The 17,219-nt window shown below is 35.9% G+C and overlaps 1 protein-coding gene across 2 annotated transcripts in view; it reads left to right on the top strand.

Annotated features, from left to right (window-relative positions):
• COL8A1 (collagen type VIII alpha 1 chain) overlaps positions 1-17,219 on the top strand; it is a 161,801-nt gene that overhangs the window by 30,158 nt on the left and 114,424 nt on the right. The window contains exon 2 of one of the 2 annotated variants that reach the window (XM_023211988.2): positions 8,955-9,016. The exons of the other annotated variant lie outside the window; for it this stretch is intronic. The gene's annotated coding sequence lies outside the window, so the exon portion shown is untranslated. The remainder of the gene's footprint in view (positions 1-8,954; positions 9,017-17,219) is intronic. 2 annotated transcript variants of the gene reach the window in all.

Genomic DNA, 17,219 nt, shown 5'->3' with positions numbered 1-17,219 from the left:
TTTTCCTATTCCTTTCCTAAGACAGGACATAATAGGACAGGATGCGCTTAAGGGAATATACAGAAGTATTGTGTTGAGACAGCACGAAGAATGTTAATTCCTTCTTGTAATTAGTGTTTCAGTGGTTGTCTGTTTTCACAGATTAAAAATACAAGAAATAAAATGTCCATAAATGGGCAGATGGGTAGCTCAAGTCTTACATAAAAGAAAAACAAGTGCACTTCCTCATCTACTCTTCTTTTAAATAACAAATATTCAGTATCATCTCTGCCTAGGTTTTTATCTCCTTGGAGAAATAATGCATAAGAAATTACCTCCAACTGATAGATACACTGATTTCATTAAAAAGTATCTAATAATCTTAATAAGAACTGTTTTCTCCATATGTGCTGGACCAGAATGTGAAAAATGTCCATCAGTATTTGAGTTAATAATGATTTTCCTATCAGCTAAGCATTCAGTAAAAGGGAAGAAATATTTGAAACGATAACACAGCAAATTTTTAAAAAGTAGAAATGAGATTTTTTTTTTAAAACTTTGGCAATGCTATTATAAATAGCATTTTTAAAAACTGTCTGGCTAAAACAAAACAAATGTTTCCTGTCAGTGTGGAAAGAGAAATTCCTGACTAAAACTGTGTTATCAGGTTTTCAGTCCATTTAATTAGGAAAGCTGTTAAATGTCATGCTACATGTCATCAAATGCCCTTTTTAAAAATGATTTCAATTTTTCATAAGTTTATTCCAACTTTTGTGTTTTCATTATTTAATCCTCTGGGGATTTCTTTTAAGTAAAGTCATCATTTTTACAAGTCAAAAATAAACTATTCTTTCCATAACTACTTTTTACACATCAGACTTAAAAATATACCAGACTTAGAAAGAACATAGAAACATATCAAAGATCAAGTCATCTACAAAACATAATACCATTTCACATATATCATTAATATTTACTTTTAAGGAGAAAAACTGACATATGGAAACTACTAGAGCTGAGGTGAGCTCTAATTAAGTCTAACTCTAATTTTTCACATAAAAAATCTGAGGCTCAGAACTTGAATGAAAAGAAGTTTATGAAGTTGGTGGCAGATGATTTCCTTTCTGCAAATCCAGTGAACTTACTTTACTACCATACTGTTCAGAAAACATTTAATAAGCAGCTGTATAGTAATATGCCAGGCACAGTATTAGTTTCTGTTGATGATGAATAAGACAGGGTGGCAGGTCTAAAGAAGTTAGAACCTAAGGGAGAGTAAAATAAACAAATTGACAAGCAAATTACTGCATAACACATTACTTACAAACTTAACAGCATAAAACAATGCACCTTTATTTTATCATAGCTTTAGTAGGTCAGAAGTTGGGCATAGCTTAACTGGATCCTCTGCTTCAGGGTGCCTCACAAGGCTGCAATCCAAGGTGTTACTGAAGCTGAGGTATCATCTGAAAGTTCAACTGGAGAAAGATTCACCTTCAAGCCCATATGGTTGTTGGTAAGATTCAGTTCTTTGTGGTCCATGGGACTGAGGTCCTCAGTTTCTTGCTGGTTGTTGTCTGAAGGCCACCCTCAATTGCTTGACACATGGGCCTCCCCAGTATGGCTGCTTTCTTCATCAAAGCATGCAAGTCAAAATGGCAACAGAGAGAATCTTCTAACAAGACGGAGCCTGGTGGCTCATAACTGAAATCCCAGCATTTTGGTAGGCTGAAGTAGGAGGATTACTTGAGGTCAGGAGTTTGAGATGAGCCTGGGCAATAAATGAGACTGAATACCGACCAAAAATTTAAAAATTAGCAAGTGTGGTGGACTACACCTGTGGTCCCAGCTACTCAGGAGGCTGAGGTGGGAGGATTGCTTGAGCTCAAGAGGTCAAGGCTGCAGTGAGCTAAGACCATGACACTACACTCCAGTCTGAGCAACAGAGTAAGACCCTGTCTCAAAACAAAACAAAAACAACAACAGTATATATATATATATAGAGATAGGGACAAAGAGACAGTTGGGGGATATGTTAGAATTTATCTGCCACATAATTTTATAGTAAAACATGATAAATGCTGTGAAAGATAAAAGCACAGGAACAGTAGAAAGACAGGAGATATGCTCTAAACCAGACTGAGGAGGTTGTCATTTGAGTTCAATTTTAAAAATGAAAACTCATCAATCAGATCAGTGAAAAAAGGAAGGTCATTCCAGACAGGAGCAGGGTCTGTAAATGCACGGAGTCATTAAAAAGCAGAGCATTGTTAATGTCTGCAGTTAAATTGGAATGGCATAATATCCATTAACTGAGATAATTGAGAAGAATTATGTTTGCTTAGAATCAGCAAATTTTAGAGTTGAAGACTATAAAGGGAGAAACCAAGGCTCAGAGCTAATAGGTCTGGCAAATGATATATCTTCCATAAATGATGAATAAATGAATGAATGAATGAAATGCCTTTGTAGTACTAGAAATGGAATTCCACTTCCATATCCCACATAATAACCATTTAAGTCAACCTCTATCTCTTTAAGAAAGATAGGAGAGATAAAGTTACAACTGCTAAGGAGATAGACAGAGGGAAGCTGTGTTACAACCAGAACCTGATGGAAAAGAAACAAAGTTTATATTTCAGTTCTAATATCTAATTGCCATGGTGTGATCCCTGCTCTTTGAGGGGTGGGCTCAGAGGTGAGAAAGTGCTTTATAGACACATAGAGTAATGATGAAATTTTTACAACTAGTTCTCTCACTTCATTCCAGTGGAAAAAATGTTTTCCAGAGCCTTCCTGAGCTCCAAAATTCTGTACAATTTCTGACTCAAAAACATGTAATACATCACCTCCAGGACCCAAGGAAGAGATGGTTTATATATTCATAGATTCACATCTACTTCCACATTTTTGCCTTGGTGTGAAATATATACATATTCTTGTATTTAGCTAAAGAGTTTATTTTGCAATGAGGTAAAAACAAGGTAACATCAAACTGACATGAGCAGTAATCACTAAAAAGAAAAATATTTTTAAGTAAGAACCATTATGGGAAGTTTTTTAGCCAAAAATGAATTTGAGTAGTAACGGCCATATATCTCTTTTTTCATCTCAAGTATGTTTGCATGAAATACATTGAATAGAACTATACATTCACGATTCTTTCATTCGTGTGAAGTCAGACCTAATAATAGTCAAATTTAGTCATCCTTTGCTAGGTTTATGAGTAAACACACTTGGAACCAGTTTTTTGGAGAGAAAGCTGGTGAGTCTTTGAGTCTGTAAAGATACTCTTTTTCTTCTTATTAATATTAGTTTTGATTGATAAGTCATAATTGTAAACATTTATGGGGTACAATGTGATTTTTTGATATATGTATACAACGTGGAATGATTAAATCAAAGTAATTAATATACCCATCACTTCATTTAGTTGTCATTTTTTGTGGTGAGATATGTGAACTTTGCTCTCTTAGTTATTTTGAACTATACAACACATTGTTATTGAAAATAGTCAACCTGCTGTACAGTTAATCTCAAAACCTCTTCCTCCTGTCTGATGTTTTGTGCCCTTTGATCAACAAGCACTCATTTCCTCCCTCCCCATACCCTCAGCCCCTGCTAACTATTATTCTAGTCTCTACTGGTATGAGTTCAACTTTTTTAGATTCCACATATATACCTGTGGCCGATTTAAGGTACCCCCATTCACTGCCTTTTGAGATAGTGGATTGTTTGCCTTCTTTCCTTCCCCATTTGTAGCACATTCAGGCTCATCTGGGGTGTGTGTGTGTGTGTGTGTGTGTGTGTGTGTGTTTGTGCGTGCGTGTGTGTGTGTGGGGGGGTGGCATTTGAAGGTATAATTCCTTTCTGCAAATTCTCTATAAATCTACAACAGCATCAAAATCCTCAAGGAAAAAATTTTTTTAAAGAATATGGAGCATGAACTAATGGGAAGGAAGATGATCTCAAAGGAATAGGAATAAAATTATTAAAACAAATATGAAAAATACAAGTAATAATTAAGATTATGTGATTTCAAAACATTGAGAGGATTGTAGAGAAGATCATTCTTCAGATGTGGTAAGGCTCAAAAGCATTTTTTAATGTCTTTGATGAGAGGATGGTCTAAGGTAGAAAACTTAAAGCTCTTGATATGTACATCAGTTTTTTTTAACTGACAAAAAGTTATATATATTTGTGGTTTCCAACATGATGTTTTGATATTAACATACATTGTGGAATAACCAAATCAAGCTACTTAACATATGCATTACCTCATATTCTTTGTGGAGAACACTTAAAATCTACTCTCAGTAATCTTCAAGTATACAATACGTTAAATGTAGTCATTATGATGTACAGTAGATCCCTTGTACTTATTTCTCCTAACTGAAATGGTGTGTCTTTTCACCAACATCTTCCCAGTCCCCCACTGCCTACCCCATAAACCACTATTTTCCTCTGTTTGTATGAGTTTGACTATTTTATACTCCACATAACAAGTGTTGCAAAGGATGTGGAGAAAAGGGAACCACTGTACATTGTCGGTGGGAATGTAAATTGGTACAGCCATTATGGGAAACAGTAGGAAGGTTCTTCACATAATTAAAATAGACCTACCATATGAGCTAGTAATCTACCACTGGGTGTATATATCCAACGAGAATGAGATCAGTATGTCAAGATATTTGCACCCCCATGTTCATTATAGAGTAACTCAAACTAGACATCAAATTTTGAGAGAAGCAAGTATTCAATTATCTAGAATATACCCAACCTGCTACAAGAGAAAAAAGCAAGTGTTTGGAAACTTTATTCAATTTTATTGTCTTCTATAGAACACACTAATTGAATTATGTTGAGTTAACCACTTGAGAGCCTGAGAGCTTTTAACAGAGAACAGACACAAGAAATCTAGAACTGGTGAAACCTGAAGGGCTCCATAGAGGCAAACACAAAACTCATCCATAGGAAGTTTCCACAGCTCAGAGCAGTAAGAATTAATTAACGTCTTTGTTTTCAGAAAAGCTATCGAAAAGAGAGGTACAATACCTGGCCGGGCGCGGTGGCTCAAGCCTGTAATCCCAGCACTTTGGGAGGCCGAGGCGGACGGATCATGAGGTCAGGAGATGGAGACCATCCTGGCTAACACGGTGAAGCCCCGTCTCTACTAAAACTACAAAAAATTAGCCGGCGCGGTGGCGGCGCCTGTAGTTCCAGCTACTCCGGAGGCTGAGGCAGGAGAATGGCGGGAACCCGGGAGGTGGAGCTTGCAGTGAGCTGAGATCCGGCCACTGCACTCCGGTGGCTGAGGCAGGAGAATGGCGGGAACCCGGGAGGCGGAGCTTGCAGTGAGCTGAGATCCGGCCACTGCACTCCAGTTTGGGTGATAGAGCGAGACTCCGTCAAAAAAAAAAGAAAAAAAAAGAAGAGAGGAGAGAGAGAGAAAGGGAGGGAGGGGGGGAGAGAGAGAGAGAGAGAAAAGAAAGAAAGAAAACCTGTTCTCTGTTTTAATATCTTAGTTTCTTATATGTAGGCAACATCGTTTCTTCTTTTCTTGGAAAAAAAAAAAAAACTATTACTTTGATTCGTACTTTCGTACTTCCATATCAGTTTGAACTACTCATAGCTATCTTCCATATTTTTCTAACCTCTTTTGTATTTTCCATCTTTTTATCTCATTGGATTACATTCTGAGTGCTTTCCTTATGTAGTGAGCTTATCTAGTCCTTTAATTCAACTCTTGAAGCTTTTAAAAAATTTTAATAACACATTTTCTTTTTAATAAATATATTTTATTTCTAGAATTTATATTGGTTCTTTTTTTAAAAAATGCTTTTTTCAGTGTGCCTTTGTTTTCTCATAAACTTTATTCATTCTATTATCATTGATCATTCTTAGCACACTTATTTTAAGTCTTTTAAAGATAATTATGCTATCAACAATTTAATTTAATAGAATTCTTCCATTTGTTGCATTAACTAACTTCCTTATGCAGAGAGTCTCTGCTAATACTTTATAATTTTGGTCTATGAGCTCATCTTCAGAGAGTTGCCTCCCACCTGTATGCTGATTATTCCATAAGATGTGGAGATTCCTTTTGGAATAGTTTTGGAGTATCCTTTTGGAGTAGTTTTCCATTTTCTTTTGTGGAGTTCTATACATTTCACCAGTTCCAGACAATTTTTACCTTAGACTTGTGTTCGTGCACTGCTTGGGTTATGATTAAGATCCCATGAGCAGCTCAGATTTAGACTTTCAATTTCTGCAAGGGTCTCTCCACAAATGGCCCAGGGAAGATCATCTGTTTCCAATCCATATCCCCATGCTGTATCCCAGGACTGTCTCTGAACCAGATTTTCTAGCTCCCTTCATGAATTGGACAGACTATTTCCAAATATATACCACAAGTGTACAAAGAACTTTAGACATACGATTTAGACATGTTGACTCTCATTTTTGTGGACTTTTTTTTTTTTTTAACAATTAAGAAATGCTTTGTAAGTAAAACTAATACAAGGTCATAATTTTATCAAAATCACTACATGTGATTAGTGAATGGGCAACACATACCTCAGTATCACTTACTTTGATGGCAAAATGTGAGGGAGAGGGGCTTGGTTGCCCTCCTTGATCAAGAGTAAAAGTCCTTGAATTTTCTGGCTAAGAAGACTCAAAAGACTTTTCAGACTCAGATATTAGGGACATTGTGCTTCCTTTCAAAATCCATTATGGGACTACCACTCATGAGTTTGTCTAAATCATTCTCTACCTCTTTATACATTAAAACAGTTTCTTGCCTTTGATGTGAATAATATGATTTTGTTATTCACTGCATTAAACAGTATTAGTCTTTAACATTTATATAAAAGTAAATTTTGAAGAACAATATTTTGGGGAGGAAATTCTTTTTCTTGTTTTTTATTATTTTATTTTCCTGCCTTTCACTCTGATTCTAAGATAATTATTAGTTTTGGGGGATTTCTTTTAAAATATCATTTTATGTGCCATTTTAATAGAGGTAGCAGAGCATAGGTATTAAGATTCGATTCCCAGTTCTGGAGTCAGACTGCCTGGATTTGAATTCAGCCACTTATTACTGATTGTGTGACATGGGGAAGCTTTTTAACCTCGGTGTACCCCAGTTTTCATATCTGAACAATAATGATGATGATGTTAATAATAGTGCCTACCACATAAGGTTATTAAAAGGGCTAAATAAGTTATTACACATAATGCATTTAGAATAGTTCCCAATACATGTTACATATTATATTTCAAATTTTCATGAGGTCTTTTTGCACAGACGTCTCCATAACCTAGCCCAATTATTTCATGAATTATGGGAAATTTTCAAGGCATGTGGAAAGAAACAATCCTATGCTCTCAACTTTTATGATCTCTTGCTTTTTCATGAATGGGTGCTTTGAAAATTATGAATTCAAAAACTCTTCCTTTTTTCAATCAATACCGTCATTGAGACTATTTATAGGAAATCTCTCCGGAATGGAGGGAGTTGAGGTAACATAAGAACCTTTCAGCTTTGTGGTCAGAGTGTGCCTTCATACCTCCCTGGTGGACCTATGGGCCAAGATAAACATGCTTGGCAAGGAATGCCTTGCTCACTCCACCCTGTCAACTAGGAGGTAAAGGTTTTGGACTGCGGTATTTCTACTCCACCCAACTTCTGCTCCATTTTTAATATACCTTTGAGATAAAGTGTATTGTCTCCTTTAAAAAAAAAAAAAAAAAAAAGCCTTGAAGGTGTGGCTGACAAGAAGGAAAGCAATATCCTGCCACTGCCTCACACATGAAAAGTCTTCCAGCCCCAGATCATGACTTGACTCTCTATTCTGGCTATGCAGCTCAGGCTCTACATTTTGTTCAGTAAAAGCAACAACACTCACATACCTCACCACCTGGAAAAAAATGCTAGAAATTGTCCCTGGCAAACACCCAGGAATGTAATTGAGCTCACAATGGCCAGGCACAGAAAGAATATCAGCATACATTGCTTTCCTCAACAACTGTGTTGCTGAAACTCTGCATGAAAAACAAATATTTGAAGTTGGATCATTTATTAAGTGTATTGGGTATTTGCTACTTAATGAATGCTACAGAGATTGATTTATTGAATAATGATAAAGTAATAGTGATACTTTTTATCTATTTTTCACAATTAGAATTTTGAAATCTAGTTTTCCTTAAAGCAAGACACACCCATAGCATTAGTTTCTCCACTAAACATATCATCTAATCTTTGGGTGCTCAGTTTTCTTTCGGGGGATACTAGGGAACGAGATTCAATGACCTCTGCAGTTCCTTCCAACTTGAAATTCACTATGTCTAACTAAGGCAGTCTAGGAATAACTAGAGATAAGCCCTCTGGTTTGGTTATTTCTGATTTTCTCATTTCATCCATAATCTGAGAAACTGTGTGGTTCTAGCATCAGTTTCTCACATAGCTCCATGTGAAGCTTCACAGTTGGGTTGGCATGACTGTTTTGGTGGGTATGACATAGAAAGCTAGAGCCATAATAAACTAATATTTTGAAGCTCCCTCAGAGATCTCTTCCAATGGCTATCTTTCCTGCCTTATTTTTGGCCATGAGAAAAATTGTTATAGAAGATTAGGAGTGCCTCTAACAATTTTATAAGTTAGGACCTTCTTTCTGGATGTTTTCTGAGGCACAAAGCACTATATACAATATTTTGTTATTTGTTATGAGCGCCAGTGATGCAATAAAGGGAAACCCATATTAACTCTACTTCATCTACTGGAAAAATGTGCTATAAGTTAATTTGGTTACTTGCAAAAATCATCCAGCAGATTGCTAATGAAGCCAAAGATACTCAATTTTGTGACAGAATTACTAAGCTACACTGCTTGAAGTTAAAATGTCTGACACCAGATATTTTTTAGTTTTTAACTTCCCTTACTATCTCCACTGAACATCATCCTCTTCATCCAGAGAGTTCACACATTCACCTACTCACCCTTGAAATCATCTCAAAAATGAAAGACAACTGAAAAGTAATATTTCAAATTTTAATTAGATATTGGTGGTGTGCCTCAGTTCACCCAACCCATAAGCCTTTAGACACAAACATAAGTAGAATTTTGACCCCGTCTAAGGCTTAATAAATACTCACACATTAGTGTGAGCATTTGAAGTCATAGAGATAAAAAAAGAGTGTGTGATTCATATCAGCATTATTTCATCTCTTCAATGGCATAAGTAAAAGTGATAATCTATTTGAAATGTCTTGGTGAACTTAAAAGAGTGAATAATCATATTCAGTATTATCATTGCATACAGGAATAATATTAATAGCATTGTAAACTATCATCTGACATTTAAAAGATCATTAAAATATATTATAAAACACTTTATGCCTATAAATATGATAATTTGTGTGAAATTATTAGCAAACTACACAGAAAGAAATGGAAAATATGAATAGTCTTATATTATTTTTAAAAATTAAATATATTTTTATAAACCTTCTTATAAAGAAAATTCCACATCCAGATAGTTTCACCAGTGAATTTAAAGATGAAATAACACCAATTTCACACAACATTCCCAAATAATAAAAAAGGGATAACAGATATTTTCCTCTTATTCATTAGCACAGCATAATCTTGATCCCAAAACCTGGCAAGAACATTACAAGAAAGGAAAATAGCAGATTCATGGTTGCAAAATGATCAGGTAGGCTTTTTTCCAGGACTACAAGAATGGTTTATGATTCAAAAATCAACCAATGTAATTTACCACATTAATAAAAAAGAGAAAATCACAAAATAAATTCAACAGATTCAGAAAAATTGTTTGATAACATTTAATACACATTCATGACAAAAAGTGCATAGCAAACCAAAGAGACTTCCTAAATATGACAGAGTGAATACAAAAGTTCTGCAGCAAACATTATAGTTAATTACAACTTTTGGAAGAAGATAAGAATGCCCATTATCACCACTGTTATTCAAATTATACTAGAGGTCCTATTATGTATATTAAGGTAAGAAAGAGAAATAAAAGGCATAAGGAATTGGCACTGGAAAGGAAAAATATAATTTTCATTATTTATTGTTAGAATTAATAACTGCATTTATCTAGCCCATGGACATAAGATCAATATTCAAAAATCCATTAACTTCTCTATATAAGCAATAAACAAATAGAAAAATGAAACTTTTTGAAAGATACCATTTACAATAGCAATTAAAACATCAATTTTAGGCTGGGTGCAGTGGCTCACACCTGTAATGCCACCACTTTGGGAGGCCAAGGCAAGCTTTGGGCTCAAACTCTTAAGCCCAAGAGTTTGAGATCAACCTGGGCAACATGGCAAAACCCTGTCTGTACAAAAAGAAAGAGAAAGAGAAAGAGAGAGAGAGAAATAAATTATATATATGTAACCTATATATATATAATTATATATAAACACATCAATTATATATATAAAATCACGTCAATTTTAGCAGGTGTATGCAAAGGAATTTAAAGAATGAACATCAAGAAAAGACTGTTTTAAGAGTTACAATTTGATGTGACAGGTGCTTGAAAATACAACCAAAATCAATAAGTAAGTATAACTCATTTTTAATAATCATTTAGTAATCAATGTCCAAATCTTTCTTATTCTTGCTCTCATCTGTTAGCTTCTAGATTTCTCAAATGCAAAATATCACAGCTATTTGAAAATTCACCAGTCATTACCTAACACCAGATAATAGGAATGGGCTTCAGGAAACTTTCCACAGAAGCCTTGGTTTTAAATTGATTTTATTTACAGGGAGAGTACAAAATAAGGATAAATTAATACATGATAGTCCAAAGTCTGTTAAAGGGATAATCTTCCATGAAATCAGATAGCTTCTTAATGCAGAACATCTTATAGTGAAAATATACAAAGTGTTTAGGGAAGCAATTTTCAACTAATAGAGAACTTCTGAATACTATGTCAGGCAAGGTGGAAAGTACTCAAATAATGTGTGAATTTATGATGAATTTGCTAGACTTCAGGGCCAACTTGAAATCCTCTTTTTACTCCTCCAGACTTTTCCATACAGTTCCTCACTCAGAACAGCTTCAGCTGTCTATGGGAAGGCTTCACAGGACAAAGAGCTAGGACTTGGCCATTTACACAAAACCAAAAATGAATTACCCAGAGTGTGCTGGCAGAGGGACTTGAATGTAAGGACATGGGAAAATCAACACAGGTTGCCAATGGTTTGTGACTGTGAGAAAAGAAAAGAAAAATTAAAGAAAATCTTACTAGCATAATTCACATTGGACAACATGAGCACATTCCAGTCAATCCACTTTATAGACATGATCTCACTGGTCTCCCCAACATCCCTACAAGGAAATGAGGGGGACCAGTATGGCTCCACCTTTAGGTCAAAAGCCCATCCTTCACTCCCACTTGTGGCTGTGAGTAGGTGGAACACATTTAAACAGGGGAACAAATTACCATCTTCCTTGCTTTCGACCCTTTAACATGTGGGTGAGCAAGTCTGCCTTTTCCCTGCTTGAGGCCATACAATTCCCAAAACAACTTGTCTGAAATGTTGGGGACTGAGTCATTGGCCAATGATTATTCTCAAACAACTGCTCGTTTGTTTCTCAACCACTGCTTGGCCATGCTGACTTGGACACAATACAACATGTAATAAAAGCGCCTGGGATATTTTCTTCCTTGGCCCAGGGGAGACCTTTAGAAAGGAAAGACAATGGTGAATATGGAAGGGGAGGTGAATTCACCAGAAGGATATGTTGCCAGCATTGTGCTCAGCTGAAGAGAAGGTTTGAGGCCAGGAAATGTGAGCACATTGGGCATCTAGAAGTTCTCCCAGATGGTAGCATAGATCTGCATTTTTCTGGGTTGCTTGTTGTTGTTGTCATTTGTTGTTGTTGTTGTCATTTTCTGCACTATGATGCCTCTCAAGACTCCCTTATGTGTGCCATAAAAAAAATCCATGACAGAATGGTTTATTCTCCACAAAAATAGTTACTATTGTTGTTGAGGTGTTACTAATAGTTACAAAAATAGTTACTAATGTTGCTGAGGTGAAGTCATTGGGAAAGATAGTAGTAAAATAGCAAAAATGTATTAGTATTTTTCACATTGGGAATATAAGACAATTTATTCAAAAACCAACTCATTTTATTATCTTATACTTAAAAATATGTTCAGATTTTTCTTTCTCCCACTAGAAATTAAATTGTCTTATATATTGAGGGATGAAAAGCACAGATCATTATCCATATAAATATTGACACATATACTCACTCTATCCACATAGCTATCTCTTATGGATAAACAACTCGGCAACTTCTAGCAGTCATCTGAGATGAGCACCATATGTGCATTATTTCACTAAAGCTTTCGGAGCTTGAGAAAAATAGCCTGAAGAATAAGATTGTTTCTTTCTGAGCCAAGGTTGCAATCTTCCAAGTCCAAGATGTGCTTGAAAATACTCATTAGGTAATTGTCAAAGCCTAGGAAGATCAGTTTAAGAATATGAAATAATATTACTACTGACTTCTCTTTTTGCGTTCAATCCAAATGGAAGCTGGACACATGAGAAGTGGCATTTGTATAGTAGCAAATAAAAGAACAGAGAACAAGGAAGCAAAACCCTTCACACCTATGTTCTCTTTATAGGGTCTTATTACTGTTTGCTCTCTACAATCCCCAGAAAATGGAAAAAATATATCTATTCAATAAGTTGTGGAAAGTCTCCCTCTGTCCTTCTATAATAGAGTTTCCAGTCATTGTTAGACAATTGCATTTCATTCATCAATAGTGGCCTATTGAGATCATCAACAGGAGAGACAGTTCTTAATATCAAATAAAGAGTCTTGCAATGGAAGTCAAAATACTTCACTCTTTCACTAACTTGGTGTATGACCTTGAACAAGTCATTTAACCTCTCTAAGTTTGCTTGCCTCATCTGTCAAGCGAAAGAGATGAGATAAATTATCTCCACAGGCATTATCAGAACTCTTCTACTCTTTTTGCAAATTGGTTTATATTTGTAGAAAAGGTTCAATCTGTTTCTGGCATGGCAGTGACCAAGTCAGAATCTCTATTTGGGAGAGTAAGAAAAACACATTAACAAGATTAATTACTGCAGCTGAAAGATACATAAATATGGATTGGGGTGTATTTTTAATATACACAAAAACTTCCATTCCTGAGTTACTTCATTAGCAACTGTTACTTCAACCATCTCGGTTGAGATTTTCCAGTAATTCTAGGTCAGCAAGTATGGACCCTACTTATTTTCTAAGAAAAAGCTCTTGTATTTTCCATCTGTAAAATTTTCACACCAGTGGCCTTGTTCCATAGGGTCCAAAAAAGTCTGAAAGATTTTGGAGGGAGGGATTTTAAAAAAAAAGATTTATGAAGAAAGTTTAAAGGAGATAGAAAGAGTTTGAGTGGGGAGTATATTTAGTCTAGAAACAAAAACTATGAAGTGTGGCTTAATAAAAGTCATAAGAATATGAAAGACCAGCTGCTCTCTATTTCCTCAAAGACTGAAACCCAGGAAGACTGTCTTCAATTACCAAAGCAGGTGGTGCTTTGGGTTAGACCCAAATAATGTCCTGGTTGGGTCCCTGAAACAAGTCACTAAGGGAGATTTTCACCACTTCTCGGAGATATCTTAAGACTAAGGACAGATACAAGGCTAATATTAGCTCATGTGTATGAAGGGCTTCTATATTAAGTCTTGTGCTAAGTATATTACATTTGTTATCACCTTTCATTTCACAACAGCCCTGTGAAAAAAGTGTTATCACTATTCTCATTTTGGAGATGAGAAGACTAAGAGTCATCACATGACTAGCAAGCAGCAAAGTGTGATATGCAACCGGGGTGTTGGACTCCAGAGCCAGTTGTCTTCACCATGAGGCTCTGCTGCCTCTCTGAGATGGATTGAGTCTCACATAATTAGTTCCAGTTTTCTTTGGAATAAGAAAGGGAAACTATTGAATTTAACTTTCAAATGTAGGAAGGCCTTTTATACAAATCCGAAGATCTCCATCTTCACCAACTGTGAAATAATTAGAAGTGCCAGCCAGGTTCGGTGGGGTCATGCCTGTAATCCCAGCACTTTCGGAGGCCAAGGCAGGAGGATCACTTGAGGGTAGGAGTTTAAGACCACCTTGGGCAATATGGTGAAACCTTGTCTCTACCAAAAAACAAAAAGAATTAGCCGGGCCTGGTGGTGCATGCCTGTAATCCCAGCTACTCGGGAGACTGAGGTGGCAGAATGACTTGAGCCCTGGGTGGTCAAGGCTGCAGTGAGCCAAGATTGTGCCACTGCACTGCAGCCTGGGTGACAGTGTTTAGCACTCAGTGAGCATGAGCTCCCTCCCTACTTTCCCTTTTGAATAAGGGATTTAGGTTGCAGAGGGAAGAACTCACTGACATTAAGTGTGAAATATACCGTAAAGTGTAGAAAAGAAGAAGAGAGAATTGTTATCTTCTATATGAACTTTTTGAAAGTCCAGAGAGAAAAATCACCAGGAAGGTCATTGTTTGCTTTCTCCTTTGTATGTTCAGAATTAAATAACATGAATGTGAAATTTTTAAAAAAGAAGTGCCTTAAGTGGTTTGGAGTTGTAGAATTCTTATAGATTTTTTTCATAGCTTTATTATAGTACTTATCATATTTTAATTATTTTTACATGCCTTTCTCCCCCATAAGACTCTATATTCTACAAGTCAAAGTCTGTCCTTTGCTCCTCTCCATATTTACCAAAATTTTACTCAGCCAGGGCTTGGCACATAGTAGCTACCAATGAAATATTTGTTAAAGAATGATTGAATAAAAAAATAAATAAATGAAAGTTCTCAGCTGGAAAAGAAGAAAAAGAAAATCACAGGAGATAAAATAAAACTGGAACTTATTTCACAAACTAAGACTTATTTCATTGAAAATAAGACTTTTCATTGAAAATGGAAGTAAGTTTTTGCTTCATTTAGATGTGGGAAGACCTATAATTAGGCACAATATGTAAGCATCCCTCATGATTGTTTAAAACTTCAGAACTCTCTTTTTGGCAGCTCTTGAGGGACAGGATACATTTTAGGTTTTTTTCAAAGGAGTGGGTTGTCGTTCTGGGAAGCAGGTGGATAGGACCACAAGATTTCTTCCAGCCTGAACTTCAGTGACTCAATAATTCTAAATGAACCCTCAGGAATCCTCTCAATCAAATGACTCTTTCCAGTTACCCTGACTGTGCCACAAAAAAGCTCACATTAAAAGAATAGCCCAAATATTTAACCCAATATTGTCATATTGCAAACATTCTGTGTTTACCTAAGTGCATGCTTTCAGCCCAACAGAAGTGCTGTGACTGGACTTTGTCTCTATAAGACCAAAACAATAAGCTTAAAAAAAAGAAAAAGTCAACATTTCATGAAATTAGGTTTAGGTATCAAAAACTGAAATGAAGTTTTTGTTTTTTGGGTTTTTTTTTTTTTAAGTGAATTGACTATGTACACTGTTCAGAGCAGTCAAACATGTTCAAGTTCTTGGACACTACTTTGGTGCTATCGGGTCTGAAATCCCATGATGTTCTGCACTTGTTCAGGCCTGTCATGTAGCAGGTGATGGAAGTCCAGCATGCCACCAAACCAAATTTAGAGCACGAATTTACAAGAAGGGCTCTCTTCTCAAGTTTAATCACTGTGTAATGAGCTCCTCCTGGGTGCCTAGTACTGTACTAGACATTTTACATATATTCTCTATATCCTTAAAAACAATCTTGGAAGGCAAGGGTCATTATTTCTATTTTAAGTGGGACAAATTTCCCAAGGCTATCTGTCTAGCTACCAGGTTAGAGTCAGGATTCACACTCAAATGTATCTCTCTGCTTGCCTTCTTAAAGTAGGAAGGTTGAGGTACTGGTATCATTTATTGACATTTGATCCAGAAAGCTGTAAAAAGATAGAACAGTATACATAAGGCATATTGAATGAGGAATTGTTAATCTTTAGTAAGAGTTTATCACTTACTTCAACCCAGTTGTATATATTTTTCCTACTGAAATGGACAATATTCAGATCTCAATAACCCATTTCCCATTGCTATTTGTGAATTGTCAGTATTTATTTTAATGATGGAATCATTTCTTAAGGTAGAGTTGTTATGTTTACTTTATAATGTCTGAATTTGGCTCCTTGTAGAGTACTTTTCTGAACGGGAATTGTGCTTCCATTACCTAATTGCAAAAATTTGCAAAATTTAAAAAGGCACTGGGAAGAAGAGGCAGTACAAGAATTCAAGTGGACCTCAAGGTCTCACTCTTAAAAGAAATGGAAATATTTTTGGACTGGATTAGCATGACTGAATTATCATCCTATTTGCTGGTGTAATTGCAGCTGGAAGGGGAGAATGAAAGGCATTGCTTTTCTACCCACTTCCTCCAGTGTACTTAAAACTGAACTATGCTATTCATAAAGTAAATCTTTCTGAGTAGTTTGCAAATTGTACCATCTTTAAAAATGTTAATACACTATTTTAGTGCCTCATTCTGAGGAATAAATTTATTCTTTTTTTTTTTTTTACATGAGAAAAACAGAGAATTACTTTATTTTTGTTTGTTTGTTTTTTTATTATTATTTTTTATTATTTTTATTTTATTTTTTTTATTATACTTTAAGTTCTAGGGTACATGTGCATAACGTGCAGGTTACATATGTATACATGTGCCATGTTGGTGTGCTGCACCCATCAACTCGTCAGCACCCATCAATTCATCATTTATATCAGGTATAACTCCCCAATGCAATCCCTCCCCCCTCCCCCCTCCCCATGATAGGCCCCAGTGTGTGATGTTCCCCTTCCCGAGTCCAAGTGAGCTCATTGTTCAGTTCCCACCTATGAGTGAGAACATGCGGTGTTTGGTTTTCTCTTCTTGTGATAGTTTGCTAAGAATGATGGTTTCCAGCTGCATCCATGTCCCTACAAAGGACGCAAACTCATCCTTTTTTATGGCTGCATAGTATTCCATGGTGTATATGTGCCACATTTTCTTAATCCAGTCTGTCACTGATGGACATTTGGGTTGATTCCAAGTCTTTGCTATTGTGAATAGTGCCGCAATAAACATACGTGTGCATGTGTCTTTGTAGTAGCATAATTTATAATCCTTTGGGTATATACCCAGTAGTGGGATGGCTGGGTCATATGGTACATCTAGTTCTAG

This window comes from Piliocolobus tephrosceles, chromosome 2 (assembly GCF_002776525.5).
Source record: "Piliocolobus tephrosceles isolate RC106 chromosome 2, ASM277652v3, whole genome shotgun sequence".
Taxonomy (NCBI): Eukaryota; Metazoa; Chordata; class Mammalia; order Primates; family Cercopithecidae; genus Piliocolobus; species Piliocolobus tephrosceles.
Note: the sequence above shows the minus strand (reverse complement) of the source record. Positions and strands in the feature narration are given on the sequence as shown.